This window comes from Ochlerotatus camptorhynchus, unplaced genomic scaffold (genome assembly GCF_037179485.1).
Source record: "Ochlerotatus camptorhynchus isolate MF236.1 unplaced genomic scaffold, CSIRO-AGI_Acam_v1.1 ptg000112l, whole genome shotgun sequence".
In the NCBI taxonomy this organism is placed as follows: Eukaryota; Metazoa; Arthropoda; class Insecta; order Diptera; family Culicidae; genus Ochlerotatus; species Ochlerotatus camptorhynchus.
The window spans coordinates 2,805,403-2,825,036 of NW_027040602.1; positions in this window are offsets into that span (position 1 = coordinate 2,805,403).

The window sequence follows — 19,634 nt, forward strand, 5'->3', positions numbered from 1 at the left end:
CGTTTATTAGAGCGGTATTCCCGGGGAAGTGGTAAATCCTTTTTAAATCAAAATCTACCAAGCGATACATCAAATCACATGAGAATTCAAAGCCATATCCATTGGCGTTCAAACTGAGTATCGTAAGAACTACACTGATAGGCAAAATAAAGTGCCCACCCCACCATTTTTTGAATTTCTCTCATTTATTTGGTTCAAATTAAAGTAAATACACTGTAGTATTTTTTATATCTTATTCTTTATATTCTTTTTAAGTTTCACTTATAGAATACCAGATAAAAAGAAGAGACTGACTCGAAGAAAAAAAAATCAAAATGGGTGTAAAAAAGAACAGTGACAAAAAAAAGTGCCCACTGCATTTTAACTCCAGAAAACATAAAATAAAGTAAAAGAATACCAGCCTAATAGTTAATGTGTCCTCCTTTGGCCTTCAGGACCAGCTGCAGGCGCTTCGGCATGCTCTCCACTAGATTCTTCAGGTGCTGTGGATCTAGTTCTTCCCAGGCGCGCTCCAGGGCTTCAAAATAGTTATTTTTATTGGTAACACCAGTTTTGTCAACCCTGGCATCGAGAATCGCCCACAAATTCTCGATGGGGTTGAGGTCCGGGCTTTGTGGAGGCCATTCCAGTGGTTTAATTCGACATGACCGGAAGAAAGACTTAGTCTTCTTGGCAGTATGCTTCGGATCGTTGTCCTGCTGGAATACGAATTTCTCCTCAAGGCCCGTCTGGATCAGCGAAACTTCCAGATTTTCCCGCAGGATGTCGATGTAGGAATCTGCCGTCATTATCCCGTCGATTTTCACCAGGCTTCCCACTCCACCCCACGAAAAGCACCCCCAGACCATCACATTTCCTCCTCCATGCTTCACCGTGCCTTGTATGTGGCGCTCCTGAAGCTCCTCACCCGATCTACACCACACACGAACCCGTCGCTTCCGGTTGAACAGTTCGAATTTTGATTCGTCCGTCCAGAGAACCGTTTTCCAGAACTCTAGGGGCTTATCAGCATGCTCCTTAGCAAACTTAAGCCGTTTGACTTTGTTTGCCTTGCTGATAAATGGGCGCTTCCGAGCAACTTTGCTGTTCAACCCCTGTGCTACGAGACGGCGACGAACAGTTCGACTGGAAACTGTTAGCTGAAGAGCCTCCTGGATCTCGCGGACAGTTACCTTCGGGTTCTTCTTCACTTCACGCATGATCTTGGTGTCCGTTCTCGCATCCGTTTTGCGCATCCTGCCTCTGCCAGGGCGATCCACCACTGATCCGAACGATTTCATTTTCTGCAGAATTTTCCCGACCGCTGTTTTGCTGATATTGTACTTCCTAGCGACAGACCGGTGCGATTCACCGTTTTGCACATCACGAACAACCAATTTTCGGATACACACGGGAATTGCTTTCGAAATCACTACGTCCTCCATTTTTTTCAACTGATTCAAATGCGATCACGTGTACAAATGCACCAGTTCCACCCGTTTGCTTCAATACATGTCAAACTTTCAAAACAAAAACAATCGAGGGGTTTTCCGATGGAAACTTATCGAAAACATACCGATTTTTGAAGTGGGCACTTTTTTTTGTCACTGTTTTCTTTTTCAATCCAAATTGATTTTCTTTTACTTCAAGTAAAACTTTATATTTTCAGTATTCCATAGGTGTAACTTTAAAAGAATAATAAAGGTAAGACATCGAAACAGACTACGGTGTGTTTATTTGAATTTGAACCAAATAAATGAGAGAAATTTCAAAAATGATGGGGTGGGCACTTTATTTTGCCTATCAGTGTATATTGGCCACATCCGGACATGTTCTAGATACCCTAAGGAACGTGAACAAAATCTGTCTTGAGACAAATCTCGTGATGCGATGTGTTGTCTAACAATTTTAATTATATAGAAGCAATCCTAAAAACAAAAAACATATCTGTGACGTTGTTGTATAGTTTATTTAATTAAATCATTTTTTCCTAATGGGACTGACTTGCGGTTACTTTTCGCTGTGGGACAGTTTGACTTGGTATTGTTTTTCGATTTTCTTGAACAAACCACCTTTTTTCAATAGCACATCTAAAAAAGCATAGAAAGATAAACTGAAAAATGATGTTAACTCAAAATTGATAAAAATGCAGATGGGACTGACTTGCGATTACCGGCAGTTTGAGTGTGTTGGGTTATTTCCTTTTAATTCCGTTATAATTGCTTATTTTTTGACAGATACGCGTATTTCGTATACTACTTGCAGACTTCATCAGTGACAACACCATCTAAATATAACTGATCGCGCACGGATAGGACCCAATTTGTACGTTGTGTGATAGTTGAAAATAATGATTTACGATCAATTTACTGACCGTCCTGCCATGGTCTACACTGATTGACGACAAATAAATAAATAAATAAATAAATAAATAAATGAATGGCGGAGGTAAAAATACTACCGACGTTTATTTACTGTAACATAACAAGAACAGTACATAATAAGCTATAACAATGATACGGGGACAAGTGGTGACATCTATGGGTAGGCACAGTACCTATTTTATGTTAAGGGTAGAGGCAGTAGTAGCAACAATCAATACGAAACTAACGATTTTAAATTGGCTCACTACTTGACTAGCCTATTGGTCCCAAGCAAACGATTAACGTACCCCATTCTAGTCAAAATTCCAGTACTGCGCAATGTTTGTTTTGATTCGCTATGAAAGTTTGACAGGTAAAATGAGGGGTTATTGGTTTTTCCTATGTTTCGAGGGGTGAATCGATTAGCTTGGGACCGAAGAGAGTACCAGAGCTGAGCCAAAAAGTTGAGCACGTTATTTCGGGACGTTCTAGTCTTAGAGTTACCTCTATGGTAGTAGTCGCCTGTACGAACAATATTTTTTTTGCAGTCTGCTGCAAATAACACGAACAGGAAGAAGTCCTTTAGCGGAAATGCCTGTGTTATCGGCGAACAAAGATTTTATTGATTGTTTATTGTTTATTGAAATGAATTAAACATAAACTAAATAGTTACGGTCAACGGTACGGAAAAGGCCAAGCAGCCGATGACGAAACACGTCAGCTGATACATTGAAGTCGAAAATATAAAAAAAGTTGTTGAATTGCCGGCTGATTGCTCGAATCGGCTGTGTTGTGAATAATTCCGGCTCCGTGGTTCCAAAAACAGAAAGTCGCGTTGACGAAGAGACCTCTCAGGGGCATACATATCTAGCTGTGACAGCAGCTTGATTGTGGCAACCCTGAGGCAAGTCAGGGAGGTTCGAAGTGAAAATGTTACACAATACAGGTCCAAGAATGCTACCCTGAGGAACTCCTGCTCTAACAGGTAGTCGTCCAGATTTGGAATTTTGATAATTTACATGAAAAGTTTTGTCAGTTAAATAATGATGTTTGCATCAACAGACTAGAAATAGTCCCAATGATGTGTTGTAAAAAAAAAGTACAGGTTATACAGACTACATATTAGACTGATGCAAAATTTGAAATTTTCGCTCCACAGTGTTCAGAAGGTTTCAGATCTGGTCCTGATTAGCCTCCGAAAGTTTAAACTCATTTGGTAAGAACCTGACTTGGCACAAACCATTTGAAGTTAATATGGAAATTACTATAGGAAAACAAAACTTTTTGTTCATTGTCTTCTAGCCTTTTTGCATGTTGTACTGTTAACAAATTCTATTGCTATTCTTATCGGAAATTTTATCAGCTACAACTTTGCAGAAAATCGTTTTTCAGCCAAACGTCAAATTAAATAGTTATTAATTGGAGTTGGTTGGAAATGCTAACATGAAGCTTTAGTGTGATGATTTATTAGCTAGAGAATGATCTTTAGAAGAATGTAGGTGGATAGTTCCGTTAGAGTACGGCAGTATGAAAATTGAATAGAAGTTGAAAATGAGCGAAGGGCCATTAAAGCGACAGTTTTCAAGATGACGCACATTTTTGCCTAGCCCGTACGATGTACGCGGGGACTTGAAGTATGTCTCCAAGTCCACAGGCAAAAATGTGCGTCCCTCTTGTTGCTCATAAACTGACTGCGGCTGTGGAATAGTTCTAGCGACGTTTTTCATCACTACCTAAAGCCCCACGTCGCGAGAGCATTTCCAGTCGATGGTGTGTTATAATGCAGTTCTTCTTTACCCAACTATTGTGTTGCTCCTCTCGTCATGACCAACGTGATCATCTCAGAGAGAAAGCAGTAGGGTGGTTGTTGCGTGCTGTACCATCATCAGCATTGTTGACGGCTACTCCCGCCTTGAGTTGTTACATTCAAAGTGTTTTTTATGTTACTTCATACGCGAAGTTAACGATTTTCAGAGTTGGTTGGAAATGCTAACATGAAGCTTTAGTGTGATGATTTATTAGCTAGAGAATGATCTTTAGAAGAATGTAGGTGGATAGTTCCGTTAGAGTACGGCAGTATGAAAATTGAATAGAAGTTGAGCAGTTTATGAGCAACAAGAGGGACGCACATTTTTGCCTGTGGATGATTTTTGTTCTCTATTCTACGCGCCATAAACACCAATGTTGCCTGATGAACAGTTGATTGAGCATAGTCATAAGACATTAGCAACTTTAATCATTGATAACTTTTGTCCCTTACATTTGATCGAAAAGTGGTCTTCAACAAAGTTGTAGCTGAGAAAATTTCAACAAGCTCAGTTATCATTTTCTAAATTAGAGTGAACTGGTGAATTTTGAGAGAAATATGAACCGAAATTATGGTTTCTCCATAGTAATTCCCATATAAACTTCAAATGGTTTGTGCCAAGTCAGTTTCTCACTAAATGAGTTCAAATTTTTGGAGGCTAATCAGGGCCCAATTTGGATTGAGCACTGTGAAGCTAAAATTTCAAATTTTGCATCAGTCTACTACATATACTACAGTTACAAACGAAAATAACTAGGAAAGCATTGTCAAGTTACTAAAAATATATAAGTCTTAAATTTTACACTTAGCTGTTGGGCATCAAGTGCCTTCGGTCAGCAAAAAAGGCTGAGAATCTTCGGCGAAACATATTCCGTGTCAAGTGGAAATCGAACATCGACGCTACTCGGTTGAACACTCGCTGCAAGCCGTAAATAGCGCTCCCTAAGCTATTATTAGTTCGAAGAAGTGGAAGTCTTAGCATAAGACTGTTGCGTAGTGATCGAGGTTGAACATTAATGTTCACTTGTTGCAGAATTGCTTCGTAGTCGATTCTTCCTTGCAGAGTATCGGCGACGGTTAAGGGTCTGAAAACATCTCTTCGGATACGTAAGGGCTCGACATTGATCAATTGGCAGCGATTCTCTTAGCTTGGAAGACGAAGTTGGTATCTCCAAGGCAGCTTACGGAGCGTGAAGCGAAGAAAACGTCGTTGCACAGATTCAATTCGCTCGGCGCCATTATTGTAGTTCGGGCTCCAGACTGCAAAGCAGTATTCCAACGTAGATCGTACGAGAGAACAATAGAGTGATTTCAAGCAATACATGTCTGTGAAGTTCTTAGTAATCTTGAAGACAAAGCCAAGAGTTCTGTCGACGACATACGATATATGGTGTGAGTATGTCAGCTTTGAGTCTAGAAAAACGCCTAAGTCTTTCACGCAATGCACCCGTTCGATAGTCGTGCCTAGTAGTTTGTAGTTGAAAATAATCGGTTGTTTCTTGCGTGAGAAAGTAATAACTGTACACTTAGCTGGGTTGACCACCAGTCAGCAAAGATGTCAATCTGATTTTGGAGAGAACGGCAGTCGGCGAGTGAGCGGATGCGCAGAAAAACTTTCAGATCGTCTGCAAATGATAATCGTGGCTCTGTGATAACATGGTGAACGTCGTCGAAGTAAAGGAGAAATACCAATGGTCCCAGATGGCTACCCTGAGGTATACCGGACTTTGCGTAGAAGCTTACTGAGCGACAAGTACCCAACGTTACTGTCAGTTGGCAGTCCGTGAGGTATGAACGAAACCATCTAAAAAGATTTCCACCGATCTCTAGCCTATCAAGCTTAACGATCGCAATTTCGTGGTTCAGCTTATCGAAGGCTGCCGTAAGATCTGTAACGTCCGTTTGGGTCCGCGCAATCAAACTGTCTGTGATGTAAGACGTTAAGCACAGCAGGTTCATAGTCGTGGAACGCCCAGTTTTGAATCCGTGTTGATCTGTACTTGCAATGCGCATATAGGGACTTTATGACAAACAATTCAAAAAGTTTTAAACAGCACTCAGCGACGTGATTGCCCGGTAGTTGTTTATGTCGCGTTTGCTTCCATATCCGCAGTCTTCCAGCAAGACGGAAAGATACCGCTAGAATATGCAGCGCAGTGGATCTAAAAGACAATTGATGTTCTTTTTAAGTGTCGTAAATGAAAAAAATGTGTGTTGATTCTCAGTAAGATACTCGAGGAGACGTTTGAATCCGTCCAAGGTTTTCAGCCAATACACGACATCCACCCCGACGGCCAATTTGAAGTGAAACTTGAATTTAATGAAGTTCTAAAGTTCCGTGCAAAGAGCATGGAAATCGGATGTGTTTATCGCAATGTTTAAATTTGTTGTAGCTTTAGGTAGCAGTAACACTTCCTTCAGCTTAAAGCAAATATATCCGCTCCGCACAGCAAGAGAGCACGATGCGGACTGGATGGATTGGCAATGATAATCATTCCTCCATCTTTCTTGTATTAAACTGTACAGTTCGAGTAAGCAATAGAGTATGTGGGTTATGTTTGGCATTACCTACCGGAATTCCGCTATCGATACCATTTTTTTTGTTTACGATGTTATCTTTTTAAAGTATTTTAAAAGTTGCGCTCAGATTAGAGACGTGCGAATTGCTCCCTCGTCTATTTTCGCTTATTATTATTATTACATCATTCTCTTTTGTTTTAGCTACATAGAAATGAATGCTTCCAATTTGATTTGATGCTGTAATTTTCCTCCACCCAAATTTTACCGGCCTGTGGTCCGTGCTGTAGCTAGTTCATTTTCTGCAAAGATACAGAATAGCACGTAGATATAGATAGTGATTGGAGATCAATTACAGCAGAACAGAATTCCTTTTTTCGTGGTATTTTTTTTTTTTCAACGACGATATCTTACTTCATGTGAGTCACCGAGCAAAGCTGGAGATCAAAATTTGCTGTTATTTTTTTTTATGAGTTGGTTTATTTGTACAGGCTTAATCGAATAAACTTTACAGAGCCAAGTTGTCATTTTCGTTATACATACTTAATCCTAATCTTAAATTTAGAGTTACAGGGATTGAACCGAATACTCGTGGTCGTCTCGAGGTTTTTTTTTTCTCTGTTCGGGACCAAACACTACTGCGACCAGTAAATTGATCTATTGTAGTATATCCCGTGTCCTTAGTTTAGTGCATGTCGTATTACTCCATCACTATTAAGAAATGATGAAGTATTCGATTTTTTTTTTACAGATGCCACTCTTGCATTTATCGCAAGGATCCAACTCTAATTGAAAGGTCCCGCTATTTATACCCTTCGGAGTGTTGAAACACCCTCCAAAGGCCAGGGCTGGTAGCAAGTCACTTGTTAGTGACTTGGTCACTATTTTGAAGCCAGTCACTAAAAAGTCACTTTTTACACCAAAAAGTCACTAAAGTCACTATTTCCTTAAAAATAGTCACTAAAGTCACTTTTTCACTACTAAAATAAAAAGAAATTTAAAAATATCTACAAAATGTTGAAATTGAGTACTTGGCACTAAGAAAGTCTACAGTAGTTTTAAAAAAATATACATATCTGTTAAAAAATCAGTGAACCGCAAAACTTTAGAGCACCAGGAAAACTATTGGGAAATGCCTTCAATTTCGATTAACAATTGGGAAAAATATACCATCTTTCCCTGAAAATTCAATTTTGATTAAAAATCGGGGAATATACCTTCTCTCCAAGAAAATAAATTGTAAACCTTCGAAGCTTTCCAAAGGCTTTTATCTGTGAAAGATTTTCAACAGTCATTCAAGGATGATTAAGCATTTAAAAAATCCAAAGTAAATTTTAAGAGAAATTTAAAGAATTTAAGAGAAATTTAAAGGAGGAATTTAAAGGGATGACACCAAGATATATCAGAGAAGAATACCAAAGTACAGACTACGAATGCCTAATGTAAAATTAAGTGCTCTGAGAACCGATTTCTTCATCTCCGCTTAAACCTTAAGGCAGGTTTACCTATATAGTTAAACTTGGCTTAACACATACGAGCGTCGCTTTTGATTATTGTTTAAATTATTAGAGACGCAAAATTCAGCTCCGAAACAATTTTGGAAATAATTCCAATATAATTGAGAGTGCATTTTAACGAGCGTTCTGGGAAGAATTCTATGATGATTGGATGAGGATTCTAATGAGAATTTAAATAAGAATCTAAAATTATTTTCGAAATCTTGTTTAAGGGAGCTTTGATGAAAATTCCATGAAAATCCCGTGAACTCCATGCAGATAGTTCTAAAATAATTTTGGAGTGATCTTGTGATACTTTCATCTCCTCATCTGCCGTATAAAATGTCCACTATAATTCTGATATTTGATGTTAAGCATTTCCAACTACGAAAATAATCTATGGCCAAGAATTTTGTTGATTGTTCTGCAATGAATTTGCAATATTATTATTGTAAAAGCTTATTTGCCTTTAAGTTTAAGAGAAGGGAAACTATTCTAAAAAAGTTCTTGAGATCATTCTGAAGAAATTCTGTGAAAATTTCTTAGCGAATTATCAAAGTTATCTACCTAGATATATCGAAATTTTAAACATTTCGAACGCAAAATGAAATTCAAGCTCATAAAAAAATGGGAATTACTATTTGCTAGGCAATCATGTATAACGTAAGCAAAACTAAATTATTCAAATCACTTCAAAAGCACTTCATAGGAGATTCGAATAAATTAGAGGAATTTATGAAATTTGATTTTAAGTTCCAAGACATAACAAGTTTATTTCAATATCAAACCGTGTTTGAATTTCTAAGTTACCATATAACTAGTTACTTATTAAGTATTTACAAGTCACTATTTGGTCACTATTTCCGTAATTTTAGTCACTAAAGTCACTACTATTATATTGCATCAGCACTACCAGCCCTGAAAGGCGCGCCCCTTTGTCAGTCAAAATTGGATTCCATAACAACAAAAGCAAGCTATGAAACCGATAATATGACCATGCATCAGAACCCTAGTCTTAACCACTTCAAACTAGGGAACAACGAATAGAAGATTAGGAATCGCATAGATGAAGACAACTAACTCATTTTTTTCCTTGTTTCAAGATCATCCTCGGTAGACAAAGCCGAGTCTTGTCACTGTCAACAAGGCATAAAAAAGTAACAAGGACTAAGATGTGTTCCATGGATTACTGAAAAATCCTGTTCCCCTAGTTTGAAGTAGTCAGGACTAGGAATCGGTGGTAGATCTTACATCCCGTAACGTACCACGAAAAGGTGATCTACCCACGTTACGGGTCTCGAGGTTAGTGGAGATTTACAATTTTATGGATGGGGAGAGGAAGGAGGAGATTTCACTATTTCTAAAACATGAACTTATTTCTATTCAACTTGTTACCAGCTGTATAATTTTACAATTATTACAAAAACTAAAATTCCCTCCCCTTGGCTTTTTTAACCTGGACGTTGGTAAGCGGGCCTAATCTTATGCTTCATAGTGGAGCGTTGGAGACGGTTGGTTTAGGTCCGGCATCGTTGGCTCATGCCGTGACAAAATAGCGTCATGAGCATGCGATGAGGATTACTGAGTTTCCTCTCTCTGATGAACCATTGCATAAGAGAACCAAAGTTCTAGCCTGAAGTGATAGTATCACACTTGTTACTCCTTTATTTGAAAGCCGCGTTGTAGTACGCTTACGTATAGGCACTGACGTTGGGTGCGATACTGGCGGGTTTTGCCGCAAATCACTCTTATTTTATTTATTTTTACGCAGATAGATTTATTTGGGTTCAGTGCTCCTTCTCCTTGCGTGACAAGCTTTCGTTGTTATTTTCATTGAGGTATTACTCAGGGAACAATGTTAAACATTTTTGTACATGGTATTGCAACTATTCTTATATGTGCTTCGTTTTGATTTGGGATAAGTGTTTGAACTATGGCTCGGAATTTCCACTGTGGTGCGCTTCTATTGTGACATAACCATACGTATTTTTGTGGTGCGACATAGTGGAAACGTGTGAGCGTAGTTGAAGCATATGCCCTATGTAATTTAAAAATCAGCTAGGAAATTAACTTCAAAGTGAAGCATTTTAGTCACTTGAAGGTGTCACCTGGGACGAACTAATATATATTAAATATAGGTCAAAGTCAAAAAGAACTTGAAACACGTTAAATTTTAGATTACATTCACAAGTGCAGGTACTTAATAAAGCATGGTAGGTAGATTAGAGATTTCAATTATTTATTAAATTAGACTAGAGATATCATAATCATCAAACGAACTTAAATAAGAATATTTAGATAGCCTAGTAGCATTAAGTGGATTAACAGAAGAGTTAGGATGCGGAGGGTCCGCTTAGGGAGGCAACTAGCCTTTAAAGCAACTGGCAACTAGCCTTTTCATGTATTATCTGTTTATTTTGATTATTGCTTTAAAATATCAATTTGGTATATATGTGAAAGGATGGGAGAAGGATTTTCGGTTTCTTTACATTTGGCATCACTATGTGTCATTTCCTCAAAACCCCCCAATAACCGGCCTCTTCAATCCCTTCCTTTTCCCATGGCGTTCAAGTGGTCCGCATAGACTATTCAGCCATTACCCGTCCTTTATCCTCGGCTTTGGATTGACTTGCGCTCCCATTGCCCCACCAAACGCTGCAAAATGAAAATGAAATTATTACAAAAACTAAAATTAAAAAAAAAACCAAACACAAAATACAAATAAACACAAAGTTAATCAAACTTACCTAAGGTTAATATTCTTCAGGAAAACATATATAAGTTTCATAAACTCCAGAACGCGTCTAGCTAAAACATCCCAAACTGGAACATTAGGTTGTCTACCTCGAGCCCGAAAGGAATCGTACAGCTCAGATCTGGCTCCACGATGTTCAGCTCAACACAAGACCAAATGATGTGATCTGCGTCTTGGTAACCTTGTCCACATTCACAGAGATTGCTGTCCCCCAGTCCAACCCCATCCAATCCTTTGAACCAAGGACTCTTCGACACCTTAGGGATGATCGAATATAGCCATCGTCCCAAAGTCCCTTCACTCCATTTATTCTGCCAGCTGGCGAGCGACTGTTGACGATAAATGAAGAAAAAATCATTGAAGGCGATTTGTCGATCGTAAATCTCGCCTTGCATAGTCACCCACCTTAGCCCGGATTCGAGCAATGAGATGGGACCCATGCAAAGGTGATGACACAAGATCTTAAAGATAAAGCTCCTAGAAGACCAGTGCTGCAGTGTATAATGACGGAACAATCATGGAACGATGATGTTCTGAGATTCCGCGAATCTCTTGCGTCATAGGTAAATCAAAACTAACTGAATTGCCGAAGTCGGAGAAGCATACACGATGAGGATTATGCTGTGAAGGGCTGACATCCTGTGCTATGTACACGTAGTACAATGTCATAAAACGAGTTTGAGGGTTGAGCTCAAGAAGCTTCTCAAACTTTTGACGTAGGACTACGTCTTTGATTTCTATATGGAGGTATACTTTGTGAAAACCGAAAATGGAACATGTAACAAATTAAGAAAGATTTTGAACGTTAAAAACTCAGCTGCCCCTGGTCCAATTTCAATAATTTTATCACCAATCGATCACAAATATGGTTACGCATCGATGTTGATTTTCAACAAGAAACTATTGAAAACTGGTAAATGTCCAGCATTGTTCAAAAGCGTCGAATTAACAACATCACCACAAATCCACCAATTACCTACATGCATATGCTGCTTCCCCAGCACAGTCGTCAGAGAGTAGTAAGTAGACGAAACAGGTCGAAGTGGCATTCGCCTCCGATCCTCGGGCGCGTGCGAATAGGGAGGATGGAATTGCGTAATATTTTGCACACTCATCGCCATATTCAGAACCAAGCGCAAATTCTCCAAGATAACCACCATCCGTCGTCTGGCTCGCCGTTGCGATGTCTGACGTATCTCCGGTCTGATTTACGAGGTGTGCTGAAGGTGTTCCTGAAAAATGAGGTCCGTGATGATGTCACCTACACTAAACACGCCAAGCGTAAGTGGCCATGGATGTCCTCTTCAATAAAACGGCCCTTTTCAGCATCAAGCTTACATCAGTAAAGAGTTGAATAGAATTTATCTGTGCTTGTTCGTCCATATTCAGAACCACAAGCCCCCAACGACCATATAAAATGCTCTCCAGAGTTGTAATCTTGTAACCAAACTTGGAAGCAGGGGTGCAAGTGATTTTGATTGATTCTCTTAATCAACTTTCTCTTTGAAAAAGATTACTACAAATTTGGTAAGCCTACAATTCAAAAAGGAAGAGTTGAGATAATAGGTAATTGATCGATTAAAAGAACTAAATGCTCTTCACATTTATTCCGTCCACTAGCGGTCCTACGTCAAGCTTCCGTTCGTGCCCCTAGGCACAGACCCTTCTACTTTTTCGATTACCAGTGGGTTCATAACTTCACAACGGGTGAGAAGCCAGAGAGACAATTCTGAAAACCGATCCGAGAGCGGCAACATGCCCACAGTGATGCAAAATATCATGACTCTCACGTGACACTCGTCTACGCATCAACCGACTATCGCAGACAGAACGTTTTGTCACGCAGTGAGAGGTAGAGCCATGGCAAATAAACAATCACCAGTAATGGTCGCTGCTCACAAGCAAAACGTTACGCTCGCTGATGATGATGAAAAGCACAACGAAGACAGTGAAGACTTCTGCAGTACGATGGTATGATCATGAGAAAAAGCGAAACGACAGAAGAAATTTAAAACAATGCCTACGCATTCCAAGTTCGTCTCGACTGGTGCGACTGTGTGAGTTACAAACAAAGCAGGCAACATTAAACGGAAGCTGTTGGGCTCACTCACCAACACACTCACACAAGTAAGCAAAGCAGCAACTGCTTCAAACCGAGCACAGATGAGTGTCGTGCTTGTCGGGAATGACCAGATCGGTGATGGATCACAACAGAAAACGACATTCATACTTCTTTCGTCAACATGATGGATGGTCATGGAGAGAGCTTCGACGAGCACATCGTTAGGAATGTACAAAGCGATACTACCATCAGCTGTTTGACGATCGTGATTGTGATAGGTCGCAACTCTGCATGTCCACCAACACTTCTAGACTCATCGTATGAGTCGATTGCATACATCCTAACGCGATACGAAGACAACGATACTGGATACGTTCCAGTTTGATGATATGTGTTTTAGAAGCAAAAACTACCGCACTCTAAAAAATTTGCTGTTATGAAGTAACTTATTTGAATACTCCAGTTGATCTCGTTTTGGTTGACTTAACGGTTAACACATCAAAAATAAGAGCAAAATTGTATACTATTGAATCAATCAATGAAATCCTTTTGATTACTGATTTTGCATTCATAATATTTAACTAAATACGAGCCTGGCGTAAATGATTATCATCCATGCTTCTCACGTTGAAAGACTTGAGTTCAAATCTCACTCGGACTAGTCACGAATGATCTAAAATGTGTTTAATAAAACAATTAGACACTAATCGTTAGTTCAATTTTCAATAAGTCGTTAACAGTAGAACTTGATGTTAAGTTGATTTTATTTAAAAAAAACTGATCGCGATAATCAAAATTAAAATGTGTTTTCTTTATGAGGGGAACAGCAAACTTTAAAATCGACGTGCTTTCATTTTGTTAATCGACTTTTCTTGTTAAGTCTTTCATGTTTTGGACAACAATTTTCCAGAGTCAATGCTATAATAAGAGTCCCGCCAAGAGAAAATGTTGCGAACAAGCAGCACTGTTTGTGATTTATTTTTCGTCAGAGTAAACGGCAATCAGCATCCCACTGCGTCCTAGCAAGAAGTACGGTCGACTTGTTTCGCGCTCCGTTGTTTTGGAAGTTTTTTCGGTATTCGCTTGATATAATTTATCAGTTTTTTTTCTCACTAAGTGACTCCTGGCATAGTTCCCGGTAAATTGATCGAAAAGTGAGTTTTTTTTAGTAGAAAGTGTCATTTTCGGAAAGATTAATCCGTGCTATTGGAAATTCGCAAACAAATTTGGGCATCATCGTTGCGTGGTCACGCATACGCGCTTACGAATACCCGCTCACGTATCATCATCATCGAGTGTGAGCACCCGTTTCTACATCTACATCGTTCATCAATCATCGTGCGCCTGTGTGCGCTGAGTGCCGCGCCTCGATCAAGTGCACCACAGCGAAGGTCATCCACGCTGCGCGTCGCTTCCCAGCCATCTGTGTAAACGCCTACACATATAACGCTCGGTGGTAGTAGTATAGGATTATCAGATAAGTTTTTGTTTTTTTCTTGTTTCTTTTACTCCCCCATTAGTTAAATTTTCATTTTGTATTTCTGTGTTTGTAGTGTTTTCTGTGTATTGCGTCTGTGCGTTCAGTGGGAGAGCGTTTTGCGCTCCCACTAGTTGAACAAAATGGATGTTTTGTCAGAAGACGACATGGATGACCATTCATCTCAGAAGAATGATGATGTCATCCCTGGTTCGTCGTCTCAGTCTGTCGATGGGCAGGCTGAGAAAAGCACCAGATTGCGGGCCTACCCGAATGACTCGACTGGCCCATGGGTTGTCTATTTTCAGCCCAAAAACAAACCCTTGAATGCTGTCAGATATCTGATGATCTGACAAAGCGATTCTCTGCCGTGACCGAAATAACGAAGGTTAGGCACAACAAACTTCGTGTGACCGTCGCTAACCTGAAACAGGCCAATGAAATTGCTGTTTCCCAATTTTTCACACTGGAATATAGGGTGTACATTCCAGCCTCTGATGTGGAGATCGAAGGCGTGGTCACTGAGGCGAGTCTGAACCCCGAGATACTGGAGAAGCAAGCGGTTGGCCGATTCAAGAACCCCTTGCTTCCTCCGGTAAAGATACTGGCCGTTCATAGAATGAAGTCAGTATCGCTCAGCGAGGGTAAAAAGAGTTTTACCCCCACAGACTCGTTTCGGGTGACCTTTTCTGGATCTGCCCTTCCTCAATACATCGAGCTGGGAAAACTTCGTCTTCCTGTGCGGTTGTTTGTACCTCGGGTCATGAACTGCCAGCATTGTAAGCGGTTGGGACATACGGCCTCCCACTGCGGCAACAAGGCACGCTGCTCCACATGCGGGGAGAAGCATGAGGATGGCGCCTGCGCAGCTACTGCTCCAAAATGCGTGTACTGCAACGGAACTCCTCCTCATGCTCTCTCGTCGTGCCCGGCGTACAAACAGCTCGGGGACAAAATGAAACGCTCCCTTAAGGAACGTTCCAGGCGGTCTTTTGCAGAAATGCTTAAGACAGCCACGCCATCGACCAATGACAAAAATCCCTTTTCTCTTTTGTCAGATGACGAGACTGACTCTGACTTGGCTGAGGAGGGAACTTCTTTCAGTTTTCCGGAAGGTTCTGCACGGAAACGAAAGCGCATCCGTTCGCGGATTGTTGCAAATAAAGAACCCCAAATCAGCTTGCCTAAATCAAGGAGTGGTGGAAAAAAGGAGACTTCTACTCCTCCTGGATTCCGCAGAACTGACTATACCCAGGATTTTCCACCACTTCCGGGGACATCCAAAACCCCTGATGCCCCAATTTTAAGAACAGAAACCCCTTCTTCATCTGGGTTGTTCTCATTTGATGACATTGTGGACGGTATTCTCAAATACCTCAACATTTCTGATCCTCTGAAAAGCATTGTCCTCACATTGCTTCCCACTGTGAAATCCTTCTTGAAGCAATTGACTTCAAAATGGCCCCTTCTTGCAGCTATCATCTCCTTCCATGGATAATTTTCCAAACGAGGTCGGGGATTTGATCACTGTTCTACAGTGGAATTGTCGAAGTCTTATTCCGAAATTAGATTCGTTCAAGTATTTAGTCCATAACAATAATTGCGATGCATTTGCCCTCTGTGAAACATGGCTCTCTTCAGAAATTGATCTCCCTTTTTACGATTTTAACATTATTCGATTGGATCGTGAGGATTCACGTGGAGGAGGGGTACTTTTGGGGATCAAAAAGTGCCATTCCTTCTATAGAGTGAATCTTCCCGAATTCCCCGGTATTGAAGTTGTCGCATGTCAGGCTACCATTAAAGGTAAGAGCCTTTGTATTGCTTCTGTATATATTGCTCCTAGAGTTTCTGTTAATCGCAAACAACTTTTCGACATATGTGCGGTACTTCCCGCTCCATGGTTGATCATGGGAGATTTTAACTCCCACGGTACAGGCTGGGGGGAACTGTACGATGATAACCGTTCTACTTTGATTTATGATCTCTGCGACAACTTCAACATGACAATCCTTAACAATGGAGAAGTAACACGTTTGGCTGGTCCATCCTCGAATGGTAGCAGATTAGACCTCACCTTTTGCTCCAATTCACTATCGTTGGATTGCACTTGGCATGTAATCCAGGATCCGCACGGTAGTGATCATTTGCCGATCAAAATTTCGATTGCCAGTGGGTTCAACTCGTCAGAATCCGTTAACGTCGCGTATGATCTAACCCGTAACATCGATTGGACTAAGTTCCAATCCGTGATAGACGATACAGTATCGTCAGTGGAAGAGCTTCCGCCGTTGGAGGAATATAATTTCCTCTCTAATCTCATCGTCGACAGCGCACTTCAAGCTCAAACACGACCGGTGCCGCGATCGTCTATTCGTAAGAAAACACCATCGCTCTGGTGGGATCAACAATGCACGGAGGTTTACCGTAAAAAGTTCGACGCGTTTAAACTTTTTCGGAAACGCGGAACACGCGAGCATTTCGACGCATACACATCTCTTGAACGCGAACTCAAGAGCCTCATCAAGGCCAAAAAACGGGGTTACTGGCGGCAGTTTGTAGACGGATTGTCGCGCGAAACGTCTATGAATACGCTTTGGAGTACGGCGCGAAGAATGCGTAACCGGTCTACTAACAACGAAAGCGAGGAATGCTCGGATCAATGGATTCTTAAATTCGCGCGAAAAGTGTGTCCAGATTCCGTGCCGTCGCAGTTGATTCCTCACGAAACCGCGAATTCGGTAGACGAAATCAGTCAGCCTTTTTCAATGGTCGAACTTTCACTCGCTCTCCTTTCGTGTGGCAATTCTGCCCCGGGATCTGATAGAATCAAGTTCAACTTGCTGAAAAACCTCCCAGACGTCGCTAAGAGGCGCATGTTGAACTTGTACAATCAGTTCTTGGAGCACAATATTGTTCCCGACGATTGGAGACGAGTGAGGGTGATAGCCATTAAAAAGCCTGATAAACCCGCGTCGGATCACAATTCGTATCGGCCCATCGCGATGCTGTCGTGTATTCGGAAATTGATGGAGAAAATGATCCTTTTTCGCCTCGACAAATGGGTTGAGACGAACCACCTTCTTTCAGATACTCAATTTGGTTTCCGTAGGGGTAAGGGAACGAACGACTGTCTCGCGTTGCTTTCCTCGGAAATTCAGTTGGCTTTTGCTAAGAAAGAGCAAATGGCTTCTGTGTTCTTGGATATCAAGGGGGCTTTTGATTCAGTATCCGTTGAAGTTCTTTCAGAGAAACTCCACGCTTGTGGATTGTCTCCATTAATGAATAATTTTTTGTACAATTTGCTGTCAGAAAAACATATGAGCTTTTCTCATGGAAACTCTACAGCTTTTCGATTTAGCTACATGGGTCTCCCCCAAGGCTCATGTTTAAGCCCCCGTTTGTACAATTTCTACGTTAGAGAAATTGACAATTGTCTTAGTGACAATTGCACGTTGAGACAACTTGCAGATGATGGCGTAGTGTCTATCACAGGGCCAAAAGAGGTTGACCTGCAAGGACCCTTACAGGATACCTTGGACAATTTGTCTACTTGGGCTATTCAGCTAGGTATCGAATTCTCCACGGAGAAAACTGAGTTGGTCGTTTTTTCTAGGAAGCATAGCCCAGCACAACCGAAGCTTCAACTTTTGGGTAAACCGATCACTCATTCCATGTCTTTTAAATATCTCGGGGTCTGGTTCGATTCCAAATGCACCTGGAGATCCCACATTGAGTATCTGAGAAGAAAATGCCAACTAAGGATCAATTTCCTTCGATCAATTACCGGAACGTGGTGGGGAGCCCATCCACAAGATCTTCTGACGTTGTACCGGACAACGATTTTATCGGTTTTAGAGTACGGCAGTTTTTGCTTCCAGTCGGCAGCTAAAACGCACATCATCAAGCTGGAACGGATCCAGTATCGTTGTCTTCGTATCGCGTTAGGATGCATGCACTCGACTCATACTATGAGTCTCGAAGTGCTGGCGGGCATGTTGCCACTATCCGTCCGTTTTTCAGAGTTATCTCTGAGGCTCCTCACCCGTTGCGAAATAATGAACCCACTGGTGATTGCAAATTTTGAGAAGCTTCTGGAGCTAAATCCTCAAACATGTTTTATGACTTTGTACTACCTATATTTAACACAGGATGTCAGCCCTTCAAGAAATATTCCCAATCGTGTAGTCTTCTCCGATTTCGGCAATTCAGAGAATTTTGATTTATCTATGACGCAGGAAATCCGCGGAATTCCAGAGCATCATCGTCCTATGATTGCTCCGTCATTATACGCTGCAAAGTTTGGCCATGTTGATTCTGCAAGAACGTTTTTCACAGATGGATCTCTAATAGAGGAGTCCGCTGGTTTTGGTGTATTTAATGAATTTCATAGCGCCTCTCGAAAACTTGAAGCTCCTTGTTCTGTGTATGTGGCTGAACTGGCAGCAATTCACTACACTTTGGAAACTATTGCTTCACTTCTTCCACACCACTACTTTATTTTTACGGATAGTCTCAGTTCTGTCGAGGCTATCCGTTCCATTAGGCCGGTAAAGCACTTCTCGTATTTTCTCTTGAAAATACGAGAACTGCTTAGTGCTTTATCCGTGCGCTCTTTCATCATCACCTTCGCGTGGGTCCCTTCGCATTGCTCAATTTTGGGCAATGAGAAGGCGGATTCACTTGCGAAGGTGGGCGCTATGGAAGGCGACATTTATGATCGACAGATCGCCTATAGTGAATTTTTCTCTATTTATCGTCAGCAGTCGCTCGTTAGCTGGCAACATCAATGGAGTGAAGGGAGCTTGGGACGATGGCTACATTCAATTATCCCTAAGGTGTCGAAGTTTGCATGGTTCAAAGGGTTGGACTTGAGTCGAGACTTCATACGCGTGATGTCTCGTCTCATGTCCAATCACTATTGTCTAAACGCTCACTTGTTCCGTGTGGGGTTGGGAGACAGCAATCTCTGTGAATGTGGACAAGGTTACCAGGACGCTGATCACATCCTTTGGTCTTGTGCGGAGTATCGTGGAGTCAGATCACATTTTTATGATTCCCTTCGGGCTCGAGGTAGACAACCTAATGTTCCAGTTCGGGATATTTTGGCTAGACGCGATCTGGAGTTTATGAAACTCATATATGTTTACTTTAGGGATATTAACCTTAGATTGTAAG